Here is a 22,395-nt window from a genome sequence, read left to right as displayed (position 1 = left end):
TTGTGCATGACACAAGTAATTTTTCCAACAATTGTTTACAGACAGATTATTTCACTTAAAATTCATTGTATCACAATTCCAGTGGGTCAGAAGTTTACATACACTAAATCGACTGTGCCTTTAAACAGCTTGGAAAATTCCAGAAAATGATGTCATGTCTTTAGAAGCTTCTGATAGGCTAATTGACATCATTTGAGTCAATTGGAGGTGTACCTGTGGATGTATTTCAAGGCCTACCTTCAAAATCAGTGCCTCTTTGCTTGACATCATGGGAAAATCAATAGAAATCAACCAAGACCTCAGAAAAACAATTGTAGACCTCCACAAGTCCGGTTCATCCTTGGGAGCAATTTCCAAACTGCTGAAGGTACCATGTTCATCTGTACAAACAATAGTATGCAAGTATAAACACCATGGGACCACGCAGCTGTTATAACGCTCAGGAAGGAGACGCGTTCTGTCTCCTAGAGGTGAACGTACTTTGGTGCGAAAAATGTAAATCAATCTCAGAACAACAGCAAAGGAACTTGTGAAGATGCTGGAGGAAACAGGTACAAAAGTATCTATATCCACAGTAAAATGAGTCTTATATATACATAACCTGAAAGGCCGCTCAGCAAGGAAGAAGCCACTGCTCCAAAACCGCCGTAAAAAAGCCAGACTACGGTTTGCAACTGCACATGGGGACAAAGATCGTACTTTTTGGAGAAATGTCCTCTGGTCTGATGAAACAAAAATATAACTGTTTGGCCATAATGACCTTCATTATGTTTGGAGGAAAAAGGGGAATGCTTGCAAGACGAAGAACACCATCCCAACCGTGAAGCACGGGGGTGTCAGCATCATGCTGTGGGGGTGCTTTGCTGCAGGAGGGACTGGTGCACTTCACAAAATAGATGGCATCATGAGGAAGGAAAATTATGTGGATATATTGAAGCAACATCTCAAGACATCAGTCAGGAAGTTAAAGCTTGGTCGCAAATGGGTCTTCCAAATGGACAATGACCCCAAGCATACTTCCAAAGTTGTGGCAAAATGGCTTAAGGACAACAAAGTCAAGGTATTGGAGTGGTCATCACAAAGCCCTGACCTCAATCCTATAGAAAATGTGTGGGCAGAACTGAAAAAGCGTGTGCGAGCAAGGAGGCCTACAAACCTGACTCAGTTACACCATCTCTGTCAGGAGGAATGGGCCAAAATTCACCCAACTTATTTTGGAAAGCTTGTGGAATGCTACCCGAAATGTTTGACCCAAGTTAAACAATTTATAGGCAATGCCACCAAATACTAATTGAGTGTATGTAAACTTCTGACCCACTGGGAATGTGATGAAAGAAATAAAAGCTGAACTAAATCATTTTCTCTACTATTATTCTGACATTTCACATTCTTAAAATAAAGTGGTGATCCTAACTGACCTAAAACAGGGACATTTACTAGGATTAAATGTCAGGAATTGTGAAAAACTGAGTTTAAATGTATTTGGCTAAGGTGTATGTAAACTTCCGACTTCAACTGTACATATCATACTAATTTGAGTGTCTAGTCTTTGAGACCAGGCTGGCGTCACTCCAGACTGTCAGGACTTGGCCTCGGAGCCTCCCCAGTCATCATCAAACCGTGCCACGCCCTCAGATGTCTGAGAGGTGTTGGAGGAGAGTAGAGCCCTTCCTGACAAAACAATACAACGCCTCAGCACTGAGTGAAAAGAAGAGGAGAGGCCATCCGATCTGGCTCCAGTCCCTGCCTATGACACACACACACGTACACATGTACACACGTACACACACACATACACACACACACAGACCAAACTGTTTCCCTGGGCTGGTGAAAGCATTAGATATAGTATTGATCATTTTATTTTTCCGGGAGTGCCTTCTGTGCACTTTAGACAATGAGGCCTGCAATCTGAAAGGAGCAGAGAAGAAAGATGGCCGGATGGAGTAGAGGAGGAGCTAGCTTGAAAACTCAAAGGTGAGGCTGAAGATCTGTCCATCAATGCGCCGTAAAAAATCAGTCAACATTTGTTATTTTTTTACCTCCGTCGACATCAGCGTCTTTTCTTGCCCGGTTTTTGCGTGATTGTGTGCACCTATTGATTGACAATTGGCTCCAGAGCCACTCAGGCCTCTTAAAATACCAGGTTGGGGCTTCAGGTTTCAGGCACAGGCCTCAGGCCCCCCTATTGTCTGTCTCTCCACGGTTGGCTCCAGCATGGCCCGCCCAGCCTCTCCATTCACTTTCACTGCATTGTATTGCTCCTCCAGCACCTTGCCAGCCGCTCCTAGCTCCTACAGGCCCCAGCATGGCTGTCTATTCATCCTGACAGGAACATGGCTGTCTATTCATAGGTTGCACCTTCGTGATAAGCCCAAAAGTTGTCATATGACCTGTCATTCTTAACGAGGATAATGACTGTTTTGTCTAAATTACACTATAGTGGCCTGGAAATACGATGACATTGCTAAAGTAGGCAAACATTTTGTAGGCAACAACTTTGCCATCATAATCATGTCGGTAAATTGACTTTAGACGGACGGCAATGTTGTCATTAGCTAGCAAAGTTAGTCAAAAATAGCTAGCAATTCTAACATTAGCTAGCTAAAATCCGGGGGTCTCCCCTCAATCTTAGCTAGCTAGCTAGCTAATGTTATACTGCATCTAAAGTCAATCTGGCAACATCAAAATGATGACAAAAGGTTTTCCTACTACTATAATATTTGAAATGACATTGTATTTCCAAGCCACTCTAATGCACTTTCGATGAAATCTTCATCAGCGCTCATTGACAATTGAGTACAATTCTCAGATGGGCATCAGTCCTTAAACAAATGTTTGGGATGTTTAAGGACCCTTGGAAGATTAGTCCAAATTAGGACTAAAAGAGATCCTAATAAAATCTATATAAATCTAAACAAAATTTGTGACGAAACGTGCAACTCATGAATACATGCTGGTAGGCTCTCATCATGGCAGCCATTCTGAAGAGTCTTCCCTTTCTCGATGCTCTTTGGTCTTCAGTGTTGGCATTCTCTCCCGGTCATTATCGTTTCACCTTTTAAACACATTTCTATGCTGTGATATTTGTGTTGGGTACACTAGCTATTACACTAGGTGTGTGAAAGGCCTGGGTCATGTTACCTGTATGTACACAACATAAATCCTGTAGATGCCAAAATAAAAAAAATAAAAAAATAAACATTAATAACAAATTAAATGTTCATTTTTCTAAAGTGTCTCTTGGCCCAGCAAAAGTGAGCATGGATCTGAAACCGTGTCAATCACAACAGACAATCTTACTGTGTCTTCCTCCTCTGTGTAAATGCTCTAACCCATGTCTTCATTAGGCTGAGTTGTTATACAGCCACATCCCACCATCATGTCTCATCCAGAGAACGCATGTAATGAAATTTGCCCTAAATCAGGCCAGGGGTTGAGAGGTTAAGAAGAGCATGAGGTCAGGCCCATATAACCCTCCCAGAACGGAATAAAAAGGAAAGACCACCTTTGTCCCAGCAGCCCCGGAGGTCAAGGGGTAGGGTCAGGAGGTCAATGTCACTGGGAAGCCAAGGCCCCTCTGGTCTTATATGTTATGGCAGCGAAATCGATGCACCCCAAAAAATTAGTGTTTTTTTACTGCCAGGGTTCAGGAGAGTGAAAGGCAACATTATTCGCTTCCCCGTAATCGGGGTAAAAGGAAGTCCGGGGCGGCAGACGCACACCTCGGAGGTCAGAAGACAACAACATGCACCTGTGACATGACGGTGGTGTGTGTATGTGTGTGTGTGTGTGTGTGTGTGTGTGTGTGTGTGTGTGTGTGTGTGTGTGTGTGTGTGTGTGTGTGTGTGTGTGTGTGAGAGAGAGAGAGAGAGGGCCCGGTGGCGTGCAGTAAACCAAATTTGAGTGGACAAATTGGATTCCTTGTCTGAGCGTCTGCTAATACGTATTCATAAATATGACAGATGCTCGCAAATGCTGGGGTGGGTATGTTTGTCTATTAACAGAGTTAAGTGCTATTTGCTCACAATGCTATTATTCTTAATGGCATTACGTGGGATGCAGGCAGGGGTTGGAGAGATGTTGGTGTAGTGTGTGTGTGTGCGTGTGTGTGCGTGTGTGTGCGTGTGTGTGCGTGTGTGTGCGTGTGCATGCGTGTGCGTGTGTGTGTGTGGTTCTGAGGTAGTGGCTGCTTGTTTCAATATTGAATGGGTATTAATGCCTGGATGGAAACACTGAGAGTTGTTTGAGAGTTATGGCATTGTCACCTGAGGTCTGAACAATAACAAAGTAATATGTTGAAAACACTTTGGATATACAGTGCATTCGGAAAGTAATCAGACCCCTTGACTTTTTCCACATTTTGTTACGTTACAGCCTTATTCTAAAATGGATTAAATTGACTGTATGGACAGTACTACTGTAGTGTCTGGAACAGAATCATAGGACTAAAATGGTTATGAGATCAGCACAGTACGGTAAGCGTAAAGGGGACAGTAGTTTGTGAGACTCAAAATTAGGCCCCCAATAGATAAAAAAAACTCCAAATGATTAGAATGACCATGTCTTATTGTGGGGCCTAATTAGGTGAAAAAGGCCAGACTGTCCAGTTGTTTAACTTCAAGGAAAAATCAGACATCAGACTTCTACAGTCCTAACTCAAGACAGGACTGTCCTGTCTCCATTCACCTCAGGCCCAGGGAGAGCCCCCTCGCTCCTTTTATCTCCAACCCTGCCTCTATATGACTGTAAGAGCCAGTCTGCCCATCTCAGACAGCCATGGGTCCTCGCAGGCGTCACTCAGGCAATACCACAGCTGGCTATAAATCACTAGCAGGGCCCACAACACAATCAGTGAGTGGCATATCTAACATCTAAGCAAAGTTTAATGACTCTCATAAAGGTTTATGAGTATTCATCTCCATGAAACATGTGGCTGTCTCTAGGCTATCTGTCTCCAAAGATACCTATCAATGTCCCTTATCAAACACATTGCAGGGGAGATATACAGTGCCTTGCAAAAGTATTCATCCCCCTTGGTGCTTTTCCTATTTTGTTAGTTTACAACCTGTTATTTAAATGGATTTTATTTGGATTTCATGTAATGGACATACAGTGAGGGAAAAAAGTATTTGATCCCCTGCTGATTTTGTATGTTTGCCCACTAACAAAGAAATGGTCAGTCTATAATTTTAATGGTAGGTTTATTTGAACAGTGAGAGACAGAATAACAACAAAAAAATCCAGAAAAAACGTGTCAAAAATGTTAGAAATTGATATGTATTTTAATGAGGGAAATAAGTATTTGACCCCCTCTCAATCAGAAAGATTTCTGGCTCCCAGGTGTCTTTTATACAGGTAACGAGCTGAGATTAGGAGCACACTCTTAAAGGGAGTGCTCCTAATCTCATTTTATTACCTGTATAAAAGACACCTGTCCACAGAAGCAATCAATCAATCAGATTCCAAACTCTCCACCATGGCCAAGACCAAAGAGCTCTCCAAGGATGTCAGGGACACGATTGTAGACCTACACAAGACTGGAATGGGCTACAAGACCATCGCCAAGCAGCTTGGTGAGAAGGTGACAACAGTTGGTGCGATTATTCGCAAATGGAAGAAACACAAAATAACTGTCAATCTCCCTCGGCCTGGGGCTCCATGCAAGATCTCACCTCGTGGAGTTGCAATGATCGTGAGAACGGTGAGGAATCAGCCCAGAACTACACAGGAGGATCTTGTCAATGATCTCAAGACAGCTGGGACCGTAGTCACCAAGAAAACAATTGGTAACACACTACGCCGTGAAGGACTGAAATCCTGCAGCGCCCGCAAGGTCCCCCTGCTCAAGAAAGCACATATACATGCCCGTCTGAAGTTTGCCAATGAACATCTGAATGATTCAGAGGAGAACTGGATGAAAGTGTTGTGGTCAGATGAGACCAAAATGGAGCTCTTTGGCATCAACTCAACTCGCCGTGTTTGGAGGAGGAGGAATGCTGCCTATGACCCCAATAACACCATCCCCACTGTCAAATATGGAGGTGGAAACATTATGCTTTGGGGGTGTTTTTCTGCTAAGGGGACAGGACAACTTCACCGCATCAAAGGGACGAAAATGGGTCATGGATGGGTATTCCAGCATGACAATGACCCAAAACACACGGCCAAGGCAACAAAGGACTGGCTCAAGAAGAAGCACATTAAGGTCCTGGAGTGGCCTAGCCAGTCTCCAGACCTTAGTCCCATAGAACATCTGTGGAGGGAGCTGAAGGTTCGAGTTGCCAAACGTCAGGCTCGAAACCTTAATGATTTGGAGAAGATCTGAAAAGAGGAGTGGGACAAAATCCCTCCTGAGATGTGTGCAAACCTGGTGGCCAACTACAAGAAACGTCTGACCTCTGTGATTGCCAACAAGGGTTTTGGAAACGCTATGTCTGGCGCAAATCCAACACCTCATCACCCTGAGAACACCATCCCCACAGCATCATATTTTTTATCGGCAGGGACTGGGAAACTGGTTAGAACTGACGGAATGATGGATGGCGCTAAATTAAGGGAAATTCTTGATGGAAACCTGTTTCAGTCTTCCAAAGATTTGAGTCTGGGACGGAGGTTCACCTTCCAGCAGGACAATGACCCTAAGCATACTGCCAGCTGGAGCTGGCTGTAATGAAGCTAATAAGGATTCTGCTCTGGTCACCTGAATGCTTGGACCCATGTGCCCTATTGGAAGAGATATAGGTTCCATGATATCTGTATGTGTCTGGGTTCTACAGGGGAAAGCGCACTTTGATAAGAAACCAACAAGGTGTGAAAATATCGTTTTTCAATACGGTGTCCTCAATTCAAGTCAAACGTTGTGTGTGGGAGTTTGGTCAGCTCGATCGTGGCATAGAATAATCAGAGAGTACACTTTGTCCACCACCACTCCCACTTTGTAAACAATTGAAATAGATAATAGAAAAGTGTTGAGTGTTTATGTGCCTTCCGTCAGAGAAGTGCACTACTCCCCATTAATATGAGCTGTTGAGTGGAACTCTTAATGTGATAAGACCGCTCTATTTACCGCCTTTTAGCAACATTTCAGACTCCATCAGCTTTAAAACATCACATTAAATAATTGAATAAACATTTCCTTTCACCGTCTTAATTCTGAAAGCTATTATGCAAATGTTTCCATTGACATGTTTCACTTTACGCATTTACTATAAACAGCCGAGTCACAGATAGCTCTTATCCTAGTTGAGTTTAAGTTATTGTATGGCGATAACAGACGTTACATCAACTCTAATCATTGGGCTTTGTTTTACATTGAAAAACAGTGATTAGGGGAGCCACCAAACTGTTTTCTAGTCTTTATCCACCACCGTCATGCATCCAGACATTGTGGTCTGGAGGGTCCAGGGTCCAGAGGCCAGGCAGGTAAGCCTCCCTCGGGCTCTCGTCCCCTGGGCAGTAGAGCAGACGGGGGGGGGGGTGAACTGGGGACTAGCGTCAGGCTAATTAGGCCGTCAACACTGGGCCGCGTGGTGTGATAAGGAGCAGACAGATGACAGGAGGTGTGCGAGGCCGGCTGGAGACAGCCTTATCTACTGGGTGGAGAGAGGTAGCGGCCACCCGGCTTCCTCACACAACGGAGGGCGGGAGGGAGGGAGCTGATCACCTGTTTGTCACTGCCTCTGCCCCCGCAATACACCTACACACACGTACACACAAACGCACATATACACACTCTCTCTCTCAAACACACGCACACACAGACACGCTGGGTGTCAAAGGCTCACTTAGTTACCCATGAGGTCTCAGTGCCACCTTGTGTATGGAGGAGACTCTATACCTACTCTAGCAAAGGAATGCTGTCAATTCCATTGCTCTCAGTGTGTGTCTGTCTGTGTGTGTGTGTGTGTGTGTGTGTGTGTGTGTGTGTGTGTGTGTGTGTGTGTGTGTGTGTGTGTGTGTGTGTGTGTGTGTGTGTGTGTGTGTGTGTGTGTGTGTGTGTGTGTGTGTGTGTGTGTGTGTGTGTGTGTGTGTGTGTGCGTGCGTGCGTGCGTGCGTGCGCGTGTGCGCGTGTGTGTATGAATGGCCCTGACCTCCTGACACTAGTTATATTTATGTCAAGATAGTTGATCTGAAAGATCATTATGATAGACAGAAAGAGGTGATATCGAGCTAATGATTGTGAACTAAAACCTCTTCAATGATCTTGCCTTGATTTTCTTCTCAATACAGAAACCATTACAGCAAAGACCTTGTCTGGTTTCACTCATCATATTCATGATAAATAAAATGTAAACACAAATGGGATGGAGAGGAGGGAGGAAGAATGATGGAGAGAGAGACATCTCTCTCCAGTGTCCATGGTACTCCATCTAATTTTATTTATTCTTGGTGGAAGAGGATGAATCGAGGGTAAACTGATGACGATCTACTGTGTTTCTGTTTGTGTACGGGACATTTATTGGCATATTAGGCCCGGGAGTGAGACATCCATAAAATAAAATCTAAAATCCATCCGCTGCCGTGCCGGGGTGCATATCAGAGAGCTCTCTTCCTGAGGGCTGTCTCTGAGTGAGAGCGACTCTGGCTCCTGGCTGTCTGCGCCTCTCTCCCCGCGCTCACTGCACACCACATTATTTTTAACCCACTGCCTCCAAGAGGAAGCTGGAGACGTTTGGCCTCTGAAGTCCAGCACAATAAGCCTACACTCCTACCCTCCGCCCTCCCTCCACCCCTTCTGTTGCCTTCACACACACACACACACACACACACACACACACACACACACACACACACACACACACACACACACACACACACACACACACACACACACACACACACACACACACACACACACTCTTTACCTAGAACCCTCCCTCCTATCCCCCACCCCTTTCCTATCCGTGCGTAGTGAAGTGGTGCTGGCTGTCCATGTCATGTCAGAGCAAGGGGTCACTCTGGGTCAGTAGGCTGTAAATGAGGTGACATTAATTACAGTAAACACAGTGACATCACCGCCAGTGTGGGGGATGGGGTCCCCTTAATTCACGGAAAGGAAGGTCCCCCCAACCAACGGTCAGCCAGCACGGTCGATTTGAAAAGCTAGGCTTTTTCTTTGCTTGTGTTTTTCATAATCAGGATGTGTATACGTTAGTAAGAAGGCCTCATCTATTTTCTCCACTTCTTTCTTCGGAACACCTCGTTATGAATCACCTGATTGCTGTTTTGTTTCTGGGTTATGAACCCACGAAGTTGATATTAAAGGTGCAATATGCAGAAATCGCTCCACCTTTTCCTGGTTGCTAAAATTCAAATAGTTTGCCTAATTTCAGTTTATGTGACAGAAAAAGCAATGTATAGTGTAGAGAATCATTGTACCATCTAAACCGCTGTGAAATATTTTCAATAACCAAAAATATTGTATTTTCAGCTGTTTGAAGCTGGTATACCAAACTAAAAGTAAAAGACGCAAAAACTAAACTTAAGAACGGGAAGCATAGAAATAGTGCACACAGAACAGATCTACCGCTTCTTAGACTTGCTTTCAATGAGAATGACAGGTCTGTAACTCATATTGAATTTGGTCGGGTTGCCCAAAAAGTTACATATTGCAGCTTTAGTTAACAGCATCATAGCTGTAGAAGTTGATCATCATTTTTATACTTTATTTTGCTGCCTTATATTTCTCTACTGTAAACGAAACATCACCTGTCGATTGGGCCTCATCTCTGATGAAACCCCCAGTGTTGCCTGGCATGACTCCACCAAGCCCCAGCCCAGTCTTCCCATGATGCCTCAGTAGGTGCTCGGCTGTCTGACTGAGCAGAGTCTCCTGGGTATTTAACAGAGACCCTGTGTAATGGAACCCCCCCCCCCACTCCCTCTAAGGCAGCATCACATTAGTGGTAACCAAGACTGTTCTTAGGCAGGTGTAAAGTACTTAAGTAAAAATACTTTAAAGTACTACTTAAGTAGTTTTTTGGGGTATCTGTACTTTACTTTACTATTTATATTTTTGACTACTTTTACTTTTACTACACTACATTCCTAAAGAAAATATGTACTTTTTACTCCCATGCATTTTCCCTGACACCCAAAAGTACTTGTTACATTTCAAATGCTCAGAACAGCAATATGGTCCAATACACGCACCTATCAATATAACACATTGTCATCCCTACTGCCTCTGATCTCTCAGATTCACTAAACACAAATACTGCGTTTGTAAATGATGTCTGAGTGTGGGCGAGTGCCCCTGTCTGTCCGTTATTTTTTTTTTATTCCCTCAATATTCTGGCATCTGGTTTGCTTAATATAAGGAATTTGATGCATAGCATTTACTTAAACTTTTTACTTTTACTCAAGTATGACAATTGAGTACTTTTTCCACCACTGTACTTAAGTACATTTTAAACCAGATACTTTTAGACTTTTACTCAAGTAGTATTTTCCTGGGTGACTTTCATAGTCATTTTCTATTAAGGTATCTTTACTTTTACTCAAGTATAACAATTGGTTACTGTTCTCAGGGCAAGCCTGGTTGTAGCTAGATATGTTTGAGTCGTGTCTGGGATAATTTTAGCATTTTAGCTAACCCTTTTCCTAACCTTAACCTAATTATCCTAACCTGCCACATTAATTATCCTAACCTGCCACGTTAATTCTCCTAACCTGCTACGAAAATTTACTTCTGCTAGTCAAAACCGGCAGATATTCCCTGAGAACAGTCTTGGTTTCCACTAATGCGATACAGCCCCTCTAAAGACACAGCTATTGAAATCAGATTGCAGATGGCGGAGTCCTGGTTAGCTAGCGCCACAACTACCACAAACAGTTTGGCCTTGAATACATACACCTCCTCTCTGGTGGAGAGAATGAAGGGAATTCAGAGAGAGACCGATCAACTGGGAGATAACTGGAGAGTGACGGATGGGGGAAAATTGAAGGTACTTAACTCCAGTTCTTCTTGTCTAAATCAATGAGATGAGGGGTCACAGACACAAGCTCACATTGCACACATTCTCTCATATACACAGTATCTCTCTTTTTCGCACACGGTTGGTCTCACTCTCTCTCTCTTGCTTTCTCTCTCTTGCACTCTCTCGCTCTCTTTCTCTCACTTTCTTACAGAGTGACAGTTTGATACACGTAACAGACACTAGCAGAAGGTGGACACCTATATAATATAGTGGCAGATAGACAGTCAATTGGGGCTTCTCTTTTTATTTGCTACTGCACGCCATGTTAGCATAACTCAGCTGAAAAATCTGAGAACTGCTTTCCTTCTTTAGTTTTTGTTGGTCTGTAGCCAACATTATTTCTCCAAATGTTATCATTCATTTTTTGTGCTGAATTATATCAGTCCCCAGTTGTCCAAATGAAGAATAATTGTTGACATCCTGTTTCGCAGTCTATCCACCGGCGAACAGTGTGTATCAAACCACCCTGAAAGTGCTTGCTCAATTGTTCTTGTACTTGAAAGTCAGCAAAGCTTTGTCAGGCTTGTCGCATATAGCCTTTATCTTCTTCACACACTGCCCAGTATTTTTAGCCACCGTCACAGTTGCCTGTTCCGGTGATTCTTGAGAGAACTCTCTATCTTCAGGCCCCCATTGTATTTTTAGACAAAGGTGAAAAATGGCTGACCTGACCGGGCATTATTTAAAGGACTTTCCCCACGTTGGGCATGGCCAGCCTGGGGAGGGAGAGGTGAGAGGGTCCTAGTGGCTGGGCTAGCTGGGGTGGCTAGGGTTGCCTTGGTCAGGTGATATTAGTTCCTCTTAAACCGTGAAATCTGGATGGTGCCTCTCTGACCCACTGTATCACTGTGGCGGGACCTGTGGTTCTGGGAGGAACAATGAGTTAGCACTGCTGGGCTTCTGAGCTGCTGAGTGAGGATCCAACACTATTTATAATGACCCCAGGTCCACATCCCCCCGGCTGAGGCACAGGCCTGTTCAGTTCAAAAGAGGGAAGAATTCCAGGAAGCAGCCAGAGAGGAGATACTCTCTCCCTCTTCCCTCTCTGGAGTCGGCAGCCACAACCAAGATGGAAGGGGTGTGTGTGTGCGCTCAACTGACTGTGTGTGTATGTATGTGTGTGTGTGTGTGTGTGTGTGTGTGTGTGTGTGTGTGTGTGTGTGTGTGTGTGTGTGTGTGTGTGTGTGTGTGTGCGTGCGTGCAAGTTTACCAGACTGCACAAAATGTGATTGCATTTTTGTGAGTCATAGAAAGTAAATTAATCCATATGAAATCATACCGGTAAACCATCAATGACCAAATTAGTTTTCAATAAAAGGTAATTCACCTGAAATGAAGCTGAAGATGAAAACTGCATTAATACATTGGGCCTCAAAACACAAAACATAAATGTCTCCTCATGGAGCATAAGGAGCCAGGAAACATGAGTCAAATGTGTCCACAGCTGTGCCATAGGACCGAGCGGGCCCACGTCATTTCTCACAAGCAATCGCTCTGATAAGGAAGTTAATAAAAATGATCTTAATGAGATGCCATCCAATTAGTGATTTGACAAAGCAGAAGATGCCGTGTGGTCTTGAGGTCCCTCTTGAGCGGGGTGGTCCTTTTCATGTCTCCCCACCCTCTATCAGGTGAGGCGCCATGGTGGAGCCTTTTGCCAGGGTCTGTGTATGTGTGTGTACGTGTGTGTTTGTGTGTGTGTGCGCGTGAGTGTGTGTCTTTCTCACTGTGTGTCCACGTGTGCATGAGGATGTGTGTGCGTGCGTGTGTGTGTATCCTCGTTGGGGAGGGGGCTCAGGTTCGGCTAGCCAAGTAACAGATACAGCGGACATTCCACAGAGAGAATTCCATTCAGACTCTTAATTAGTTTTTTTCTAGTTAGTTCTGAGTAGGAAAATGAGGAGGGGGGACTAAAAGGGGGGGATTGGAGGGGAAAACAGTCAAGTCCTCCACTCCAAACCATGTTCGGCGGCCGTGTTTCATTTCCTGGAGCCTGTCTTGGTTCCTCTTAAATAGCATTACCTGTTGAAGCCAGTTAAATCACCAGCGTCCTGATTAGAAAGAGAGACCCAGGACCCAGGGCTCGCTCGCAAGTACGACTTCACTTTAATTCAATTTATCTTTATAAACATACACATCTGCGACTGATTTGCCACAAAATTTCTAGATGTATTTTACTACTTTGACAGAAAGTTTGTCTCCATTTACTTTCGCTTAAGCCTTTTTTTCCCTCTAAAACACACTGTATCTGGATATTGATCACTTACCTCAGTCTCGGGTTAGAGTAGTACGTGGGGTATTAAACAATACTTAAAAATAAGTAATGGTGTATTAATGGCAATGATCAAAAGAGGTTCATATCAAGATTGTTATTGAACATTTCTTGGATCATGTTTTGGGAAATAATAGCTTCAATTCAATAGAACCCGCATTGGGATATTTACATATTAACAATTTTTCACATGGTCAAACAAAAAGACCAACAGAATGGTTTTGGGTACTGTAAAAACACTATTATCAAGTAGACTCCTCTTATAGGTTGATGTTTCCAGTTTTCAGAATGAGGCGTGTTCACTTGGGTGGTAGTTTGTAAACAAAGACTGTGTAAACATCGCAATCACAGATTCAACTAAATTCTATCCATACTGTAATGTAACATTCAACATGCTTATTTCAGTCCATTGTCCTTCATGGAACATTAACAGCCACAATATCATTATGAAATGTGAAATGATGCGTATTCTATAGGCTTCTTTAGGATCCCATCTCCACCCTTATGGGCTTCAGCTCTACCATGGAGCGTCCAGTCCACCATCACACCCCTGGAGGGTGGTGCAGTGCGGTAGCATAACAGATGGGTGCCCCTAGAGGGCTGGCCATCAGCTGTGGCCTGTTTAAAGGTCACTACGCTGGGCATTGTCACAATCAGACGGAGTCCCCGCCACAGTGTCCAGGTCATGTTCTGGAACCAGGGGTCACCAGAGGTCATTTCCCCAGAAACCACAGCCTGATCTGACCATGTCATTACAGCCTCGCTGCTGCAGTGGAGGGTGGAGGGGGACCCCAGCTTTATGTGTCTGTCTCCCCAGAAATGGGTTCCCATACAGGTGCCAAGAGCCACCTTTGTTACCCGCTGACCCCTGACCCCACAGACAATGGAGCAATCATCAGATAATAACGTTTAGAGAAGGAGGAGAAGGAGGAAAGGGAGGGAGACAGAAGAGAAGAGGAGGAGGAGAAAGGGTTGATCTAACAGACAAACATACAGGCATCATAGAGGACATTAGGGCATTGGGTAGGTTTATCTGTTGATGTATTGGAGGGGAAATAAAGAAGTGAAACAAATCCTGCCGGAGTGAAGATGATAAGCATCACTTATCACAGTGAGAGCCGGGCCATTAACAGTCACTATAGCACTGCATTAGCACTATCAGTAGTTATGATGAGGATGCCCAGCATTCTGGATGTTTGTGGAGGAAATCATTAAACATCACAGCCAGTGTGCGAGTGAAGCAGCTTTTATATTAATCTTCTGTATAACAAACAACCTAGTTTCATGTAATCTCGGGTAATACAATGAAACATAGTTCAGCCATTGTAGAAATACGTTACACTACATGACCAAAAGTATGTGGACACCTGCTTGTTGAACATCTCATTCCAAAATCATGGGCACTAATAATGGAGTTGGTCCCACCTTTGCTGCTATAACAGCCTCCACTCTTCTGGGAAGGCTTTCCACTAGATGTTGGAACATTGCTGCAGGGACTTGCTTCCATTCAGCAACAAGAGCATTAGTGAGGTCAGGCACTGATATTGGGCGATTAGGCCTGGTTCGCAGTCGGCACTCCAATTCATCCCAAAGGTGTTCGATGGGGTTGAGGTCAGGGCTCTGTTCAGGCCAGTCATGCTGAAACAGGAAAGGGCCTTCCCCAAACTGTTGCCACAAAGTTGGAAACACAGAGTTGTCTAGAATGTCATTGTATGCTGTAGCGTTAAGATTTCCCTTAAATGGAACTAAGCGGCCTATCCTGAACCATGAAAAACAGCCCCAGACCATTATTCCTCCTCCACCAAACTGTACAGTTAGCACTATACACTGGGGCAGGTAGTGTTCTGCTGGCATCCGCCAAACCCAGATCCGTCGGACTGCCAGATGGTGAAGCGTGATTCATCACTCCAGAGAACGCGTTTCCACTGCTCCAGAGTCCAATGTTGGTGAGCTTTACACCACTCCTGCCGACGCTTGGCATTGCACATGGTGATCTTAGGCTTGTGTGCGGCTGCTCGGCCATGGAAATCCAATTCATGAAGCTCCCGACAAACAGTTATTGTGCTGACGTTGCTTCCAGAGGCAGTTTGGAACTCGGTAGTGAGTGTTGCAACCAAGGACAGACAATTTTTACGTGCTACAGCACTCAACGGTCCCGTTCTGTGAGCTTGTGTGGCCTACCACTTAGCGGCTGAGCTGTTGTTGCTTCTAGACGTTTCCACTTCACAATAAGAGCACTCACAGTTGACAGGGGCAGCTCTAGCATGGCAGAAATTTGACGAACTGACTTGTTGGAAAGGTTACATCCCATGACAGTGCCACGTTGAAAGTCACTGAGCTCTTCAGTAAGGCCATTCTACTGCCAATGTTTGTCTATGGAGATTGCATGGCTGTGTGCTCAATTTTATACACCTGTCAGCAACGGGTGTGGCTGAAATAGCCAAATTATCTCATTTGAAGGGGTGTCCACATACTTTTGTATATATAGTGTAGATAAGTTTAAGATCACTTCACAGGTCAATTGCACAGAAGGTCCAACCAAAGTTTGACCCTTGATCAAGGGTACAACAGCAGGCAATGGCATCTAGGATTTGATACCAACAACCCTCCGGTTGCCAGCTGACTTTCCGCCAGATTTTTCCCGTCGGTCCCAGGATTCAAACTGCCAACCCTCTAGTTCCTGACTCACCACTCTAACCTCTAGGCTACCTGCTGCCCCTGGGAGAGAGAAAGTGAGAGCGTGAGAGAAATAACAGTTTAGTACTTTATGATTTTTTTTATACTCAAGCCACTTCATTTCCCTTTATCTGTAAAATTCAAATTCAAACTTTGAATATCATTAGTGTCACCAGACAATAGGCCCTCCCTATAATACCTGTGGATGTTAGGACCCTCCCCTTTAAGTAGTCTCTGGCCATTGGTAAGGTCACTGGTCAGGATCCCTGTCTCTGTGTCTGCCTACTCTCCTGTCCTGAAGCTGGAATGGATTAGGTCTTAAAGGGGAGGAGTTCCAGCAATAATTACTGTCTGACCCCTGCACTGCACTGGGAGAGGGCTGTCTGAAGGGCCCCAGGTCTCAATGAAGGGGGTGGGGGACTGGACTGGTGTTGGTATGGGGGAGGGGAGATGCCTGGTGAGGCAGCAGCACAATGGCTTTCTCTATCTTTCTCTTTCTCTTTCTCTTTCTCTTTCTCTTTCTCTTTCTCTCTCTCTCTCTCTCTCTCTCTCTCTCTCTCTCTCTCTCTCTCTCTCTCTCTCTCTCTCTCTCTCTCTCTCTCTCTCTCTCTCTCTCTCTCTCTCTCTCTCTCTCTCTCTCTCTCTCTCTCTCTCTCTCTTTCTCTCTCTCTTTGTCTCTCTCAGTCTGGAGAGACTCAGTCTGGTCTGGGTATAGGAAGAGCAAGACATTCAGGCTGAGGATCATGATAGCTATGAACACTGGGGCTCATTGTCCTTGACGCCCCCAACCACTCTGCCCCCATCCCCTTACTTCCTTCATCATAACATACCCGACCACCACCACCACCACTACCACTCCCAAACACACACACACACACACACACACACACACACACACACACACCACCGTCCAACCCCCACAGACATCCTCCCCAACCCACGCCGTGTCGCTCTCCTCCTGATCGGATGACATCATTAACAATCATTACTTGGACACCAGGAAGTGGAGAGATCTCCGGCTGGGGCTGGGGCTGGATCAGGTTAGCCTGCTGCAGATGAGAGATTTGGAAATTAAATGAAAGCTGGGAAGGCCTTACATAGCCTTAGCTTTTCATTTTCAATACCTGGGCATAAAATCCCTTCAGGCCTGTGTGAATTGTGTTGTTATACTGAGAACCTACCATGACAATTAACATCAAGGCTGTACTTTAGTTGGAAAGGAGCATAAGGGTTACTGATAGAAAAAAATCTGTAATCTTTTTGTGAACAACAAGCAATGTGTAGTGTAGAGAATCACTGTACCATCTAAACCGCTGTGAAATATATTTTCCATAACCCAAAATATTGTATTTTCAGCTGTTTGAAGCTGGTGTACAAAACCGAAAGTAAAAGACGTAAAAAATAAACTTAAAAAATGGGAAGCATAGAAATAGCGCACATAGAACAGATCTACTGCTTCTTAGACTTGCTTTCAATGAGAATGACAGATCTATAACTTTTACATTTTTGTCGGGTCGCCCAAAAAGTTACATATTGCAGCTTTAAGTCTCAACTGTGACATCGCCTGTAGGCATCAAGATGACAACAAGGATGCCTAATCGAATATTAAAGGCCATACATTAATATTACACCACCACCCTATATTAAGTTTAGGGTTTTGATGGTAAATATCTCATGGTCAGGACTTATGTCAGTGGGGGTGGGGGTGATCCTTGTTTTCTAGTAGGCCTATTTGAACTGGATACCGGCCTGTGGCTTTTGTGGCCATGCCTTATTTTATGTTGTGTGTTTGTGTGTGTTGGTGTGTGTGGGTGTGTGTGTGTGTGTATGTGTGTGTGTGTGTGTGTGTGTGTGTGTGTGTGTGTGCGTGCGTGCAGGTGTGTGTGATTTGGGTTGGGGTGTGTGTGCCTGAGCTGTGGTGTTCAAGGTGAAAGGCTTTCACTTTCAGGCTGGGGGAAAGCTGACACCCAGGAGTCAGTCAGTCAGTCAGTCAGTTACAGGCCTGGTCTGGTCTGGTCTATTGAGGTCTCAGTAACTGTCGTTCTTGTATGACACTAACCACAACTACTGCAGGACTGCTGCTGCTGTTACTACTGTCACCGAGCATGTTGCCGTGTAGAGAGGGCTTTCTTAGAGCTACCATTCAAGTGTAGTCAGTGAGACATAAGGATGTGTGTGTGTGTGTGTGTGTGTGTATGTTTAATAGCATCCTGACAGGGTAGGGTATATCTAAGCTATAGAGCTCAGTGCTCCCTGAGAGAGGAGAGGAGAGGAGAGAAGAGTGACACCTACTGTAAGAGTGAGGCCAGTCCTAGCGTACAGAACACCAGCTCCCTGACTATACTGTATATACAGTATGTACTGGCCCAGGATTACTACATTAGAACACATGCTGTATATTGGTGCTCCTTATTTAAGTAATAAGGCCAGAGGGGGTGTGGTATATGGCCAATATACTACGGCTAAGGGCTGTTCTTACAGCACAACGCGGAGTGCCTGGACACAGCCCTTAGTGGTGATATATTGGCCATATACCACAAATCCCTGAGGTGCCTTATTGCTATTATAAACTGGTTACCAACGTAATTAGAGCAGTAAAAAAAAATGTTTTGTCATAGCCAATCAGCATTCAGGGCTCGAACCACCCAGTTTATAATACTGTATAACACACGTAGTACAGTGAAGTCCTGTGTGATACCGAAATATATCGTCAAACCTTTCATTACAGCAACCATATGTCATTCATACTAGCTATTAACCTCTTAAGGATCGGACTCTTTTTTTCAATTTTTGCCCAAAATGACATACCCAAATCTAACTGCCTGTAGCTCAGGACCTGAAGCAAGGATATGCATATTATTGATACCATTTGAAATGAAACACTTTGAAGTTTGTGGAAATGTGAAATTAATGTAGGAGAATATAACACATTAGATCTGGTAAAAGATCATACAAACAAGAAAACATGCGTTTTCTATTAATTTTTTTGTTCCATCATCTTTGAAATGCAAGAGAAAGGCCACAATATAATATTACAGTTTAGGCGCAATTTAGATTTTGGCCACTAGACAGCAGCAGTGTGTGTGCAAAGTTTCAGATTGATCCAGTGAAGCATTTCAATACTGGACTATTTTGTATCAAGTCTGCCCAAATATGCCGAATTGGTAAATGGATACATTTTCAGGTACATAACTATAGAGAACATACAGAAATGATATGGTAATACAAAATGTAAGTTTACACACTCCCAGGAATGTCATACATGATGGATCATTAGCTTATACACTAACTTTCAAACATCTAGATGGCCGGGCAGGGTTGGTGTGGAGCCAGAGACAGCAGGGGTTCAAACTGTAGAACCCAGTTCCTACATTTGAATACAATGTCACGTTGTTGATGTGGATGCGGTGGTGAAGTCAGGCACAGGACACAGAGGATAAGTCAACACGACTTTACTGAGACTCATGAACAATACAAAGTAAATGGCCTCGAAAACACCGGAGGCGAACAAATACGCGCAATGCGTAAAACACTCTTAAACACAAAAGTACCGAACCTTGACACCAAACGACAGGCGGACAATAACACACAACTGCAAACAAAACCAAAGGAAACTTATAGGTGACATAATCAATACAGAAGACGAAACAGGTGCGACCAACTAGACAAGACCAAACAAACATCGAGAACATACAAGCGGTAGTAGCTAGTACTCCGGGGACGACGAACGCCGAAGCCTGCCCGAGCAAGGAGGAGGAGCAGCCTAGGCAGTATTCGTGACAGTACCCCCCTTGACGCGCGGCTCCAGCCGTGCGCCGACCCCGGCCTCGGGGACGGCCAGGAGGACGTGGAGCAGGGCGCGTGGGATGACTACGGTGGAACTCCGTCAGGAGGGAGGGATCTAAAATGTCCCTCCTAGGCACCCAGCACCGTTCCTCCGGACCGAACCCCTCCCACTCCACGAGATATTGTAGACCCCCCATCCGACGTCTCGAATCCACGATGGACCGGACTGAGTACGCCGGAGCCCCCTCGATGTCCAGTGGGGGCGGAGGAGTCTCTCTTATCTCACTGTCCTGGAGTGGACCAGCTACCACCGGCCTGAGGAGAGACACATGGAACGAGGGGTTAATGTGATAATCATTAGGCAGTTGTAACTTGTAACATACCTCGTTCAATCTCCTCAGGACTTTAAATGACCCCACAAACCGCCGACCAAGCTTCCGGCAGGGCAGGCGAAGGGGCAGGTTTCGAGTCGAGAGCCAGACTCGATCTCCAGGTGCGTATACTGGACCCTCACTGCGGTGGAGATCGATGCTCGCCTTCTGCCTACGGATAGCCCGCTGCAGATGTACGTGTGCAGCGTTCCACGTCTCCTCCGAGCGCCGAAACCACTCATCCACCGCAGGAGCCTCGATCTGGCTCTGATGCCAAGGTGCCAGAACCGGCTGATACCCTAACACACACTGGAAAGGGGTCAGGTTAGTAGAGGAGTGGCGAAGAGAGTTCTGGGCCATCTCTGCCCAGGGGATATACCCCGACCACTCCTCCTGCCGGCCCTGGCAATACGATCTCAGAAACCTACCCACATCCTGGTTCAATCTCTCCACCTGCCCATTACTCTCAGGGTGGAAACCTGAGGTAAGGCTAACCGAGACCCCCAAGCGTTCCATGAACGCCCTCCAGACTCTAGAGGTGAATTGGGGACCCCGATCAGACACTATATCCTCGGGAACCCCGTAGTGCCGGAAGACGTGGGTAAACAAAGCCTCAGCGGTCTGTAGGGCAGTAGGGAGACCCGGCATTGGGATGAGACGACAGGCCTTAGAGAACCGGTCCACAACGACCAGAATAGTGGTATTCCCCTGAGAGGGGGGAAGGTCCATGACAAAGTCTACCGAGAGGTGAGACCACGGCCGTTGTGGAACGGGCAGGGGTTGTAACTTCCCCCTGGGCAGGTGTCTAGGCGCCTTACACTGAGCGCACACCGAGCAGGAGGAGACATAAACCCTCACGTCCCTAGCCAATGTTGGCCACCAGTACTTAACACTAAGGCAGTGCACTGTCCGGCCAATACCTGGATGTCCAGAGGAGGGTGACGTATGAGCCCAATATATGAGACGATCACGGATCTCGAGCGGAACGTACGTCCGCCCCACTGGACACTCTGGAGGAGTAGGGTCGGTGCGTAACGCCTGCTCGATTTCCGCATCGACCTCCCACACCACCGGTGCCACAGACAAGACTCCGGCAGTATGGGAGTGGGCTCAATGGACCTCTCCTCTGTGTCATACCACCGGGACAGGGCGTCTGCCTTACCGTTCTGGGACCCTTGGATGTAAGTTATCCTAAAAATGAACCGGGTTGAAAACATGTTCCACCTAGCCTGACGAGGGTTCAATCTCCTAGCTGCCCGGATGTACTCCAGGTTACGATGGTCAGTCAGAATGAGAAAAGGGTGTTGAGCCCCCTCAAGCCAATGCCTCCACACCTTTAGGGCCTGAACCACGGCTAGCAGCTCCCTGTCCCCTACGTCATAATTTCGTTCCGCCGGGCTGAGCTTCTTAGAATAAAAAGCGCAGGGACGGAGCTTAGGAGGCGTGCCTGAGCGTTGAGACAATACTGCCCCAATACCGGCCTCTGACGCGTCCACTTCACCTGGAACGCTAAAGCGGGGTCGGGTGCGCCAGCACCGGGCCGAAGTGAACAGGTCCTTCAGTTTACCAAACGCCCTGTCCGCCTCAGCCGACCACTGCAAACGCACCGGGCCCCCCTTCAGCAGGGACGTGATGGGAGCTGCTACCTGTCCAAAACCCCGGATAAACCTCTGGTAGTAATTGGCAAAACCCAAAAACCGCTGCACCTCTTTAACAGTGGTTGGAGTCTGCCAATTACGCACGGCTGACACACGGTCAATCTCCATCTTCACCCCTGACGCGGACAACCGATGACCCAAGAAGGAGATGGACTCCTGGAAAAACAGACATTTCTCTGCCTTGACATACAAGTCATGCTCCAACAGCCTACCCAACACTCGGCACACCAGGGCTACATGCTCGGCTCGTGTAGAAGAGTACACTAGGATGTCGTCAATGTACACTACCACACCCTGCCCATGCAGGTCCCGGAAGATCTCGTCCACAAAGGATTGGAAGACTGAAGGAGCATTCATTAACCCATATGGCATGACAAGATACTCATAATGACCCGAGGTGGTACTAAATGCTGTCTTCCATTCATCTCCCTCCCTAATGCGCACCAGGTTGTAGGCGCTCCTGAGATCCAGTTTTGTGAAGAAACGCGCTCCGCGTAATGATTCAGTCATAGTCGCAATCAGAGGAAGGGGATTACTGTATTTAACAGTGATCTGATTGAGACTACGGTAATCAATACACGGGCGCAACCCTCCATCCTTCTTCTTCACAAAAAAGAAACTTGAGGACGCAGGGGAAGTGGAGGACCGTA

The sequence above is a fragment of the Coregonus clupeaformis genome, chromosome 27 (assembly GCF_020615455.1).
Source record: "Coregonus clupeaformis isolate EN_2021a chromosome 27, ASM2061545v1, whole genome shotgun sequence".
Lineage (NCBI taxonomy): Eukaryota > Metazoa > Chordata > Actinopteri > Salmoniformes > Salmonidae > Coregonus > Coregonus clupeaformis.
This window is presented reverse-complemented; position numbering follows the sequence as displayed.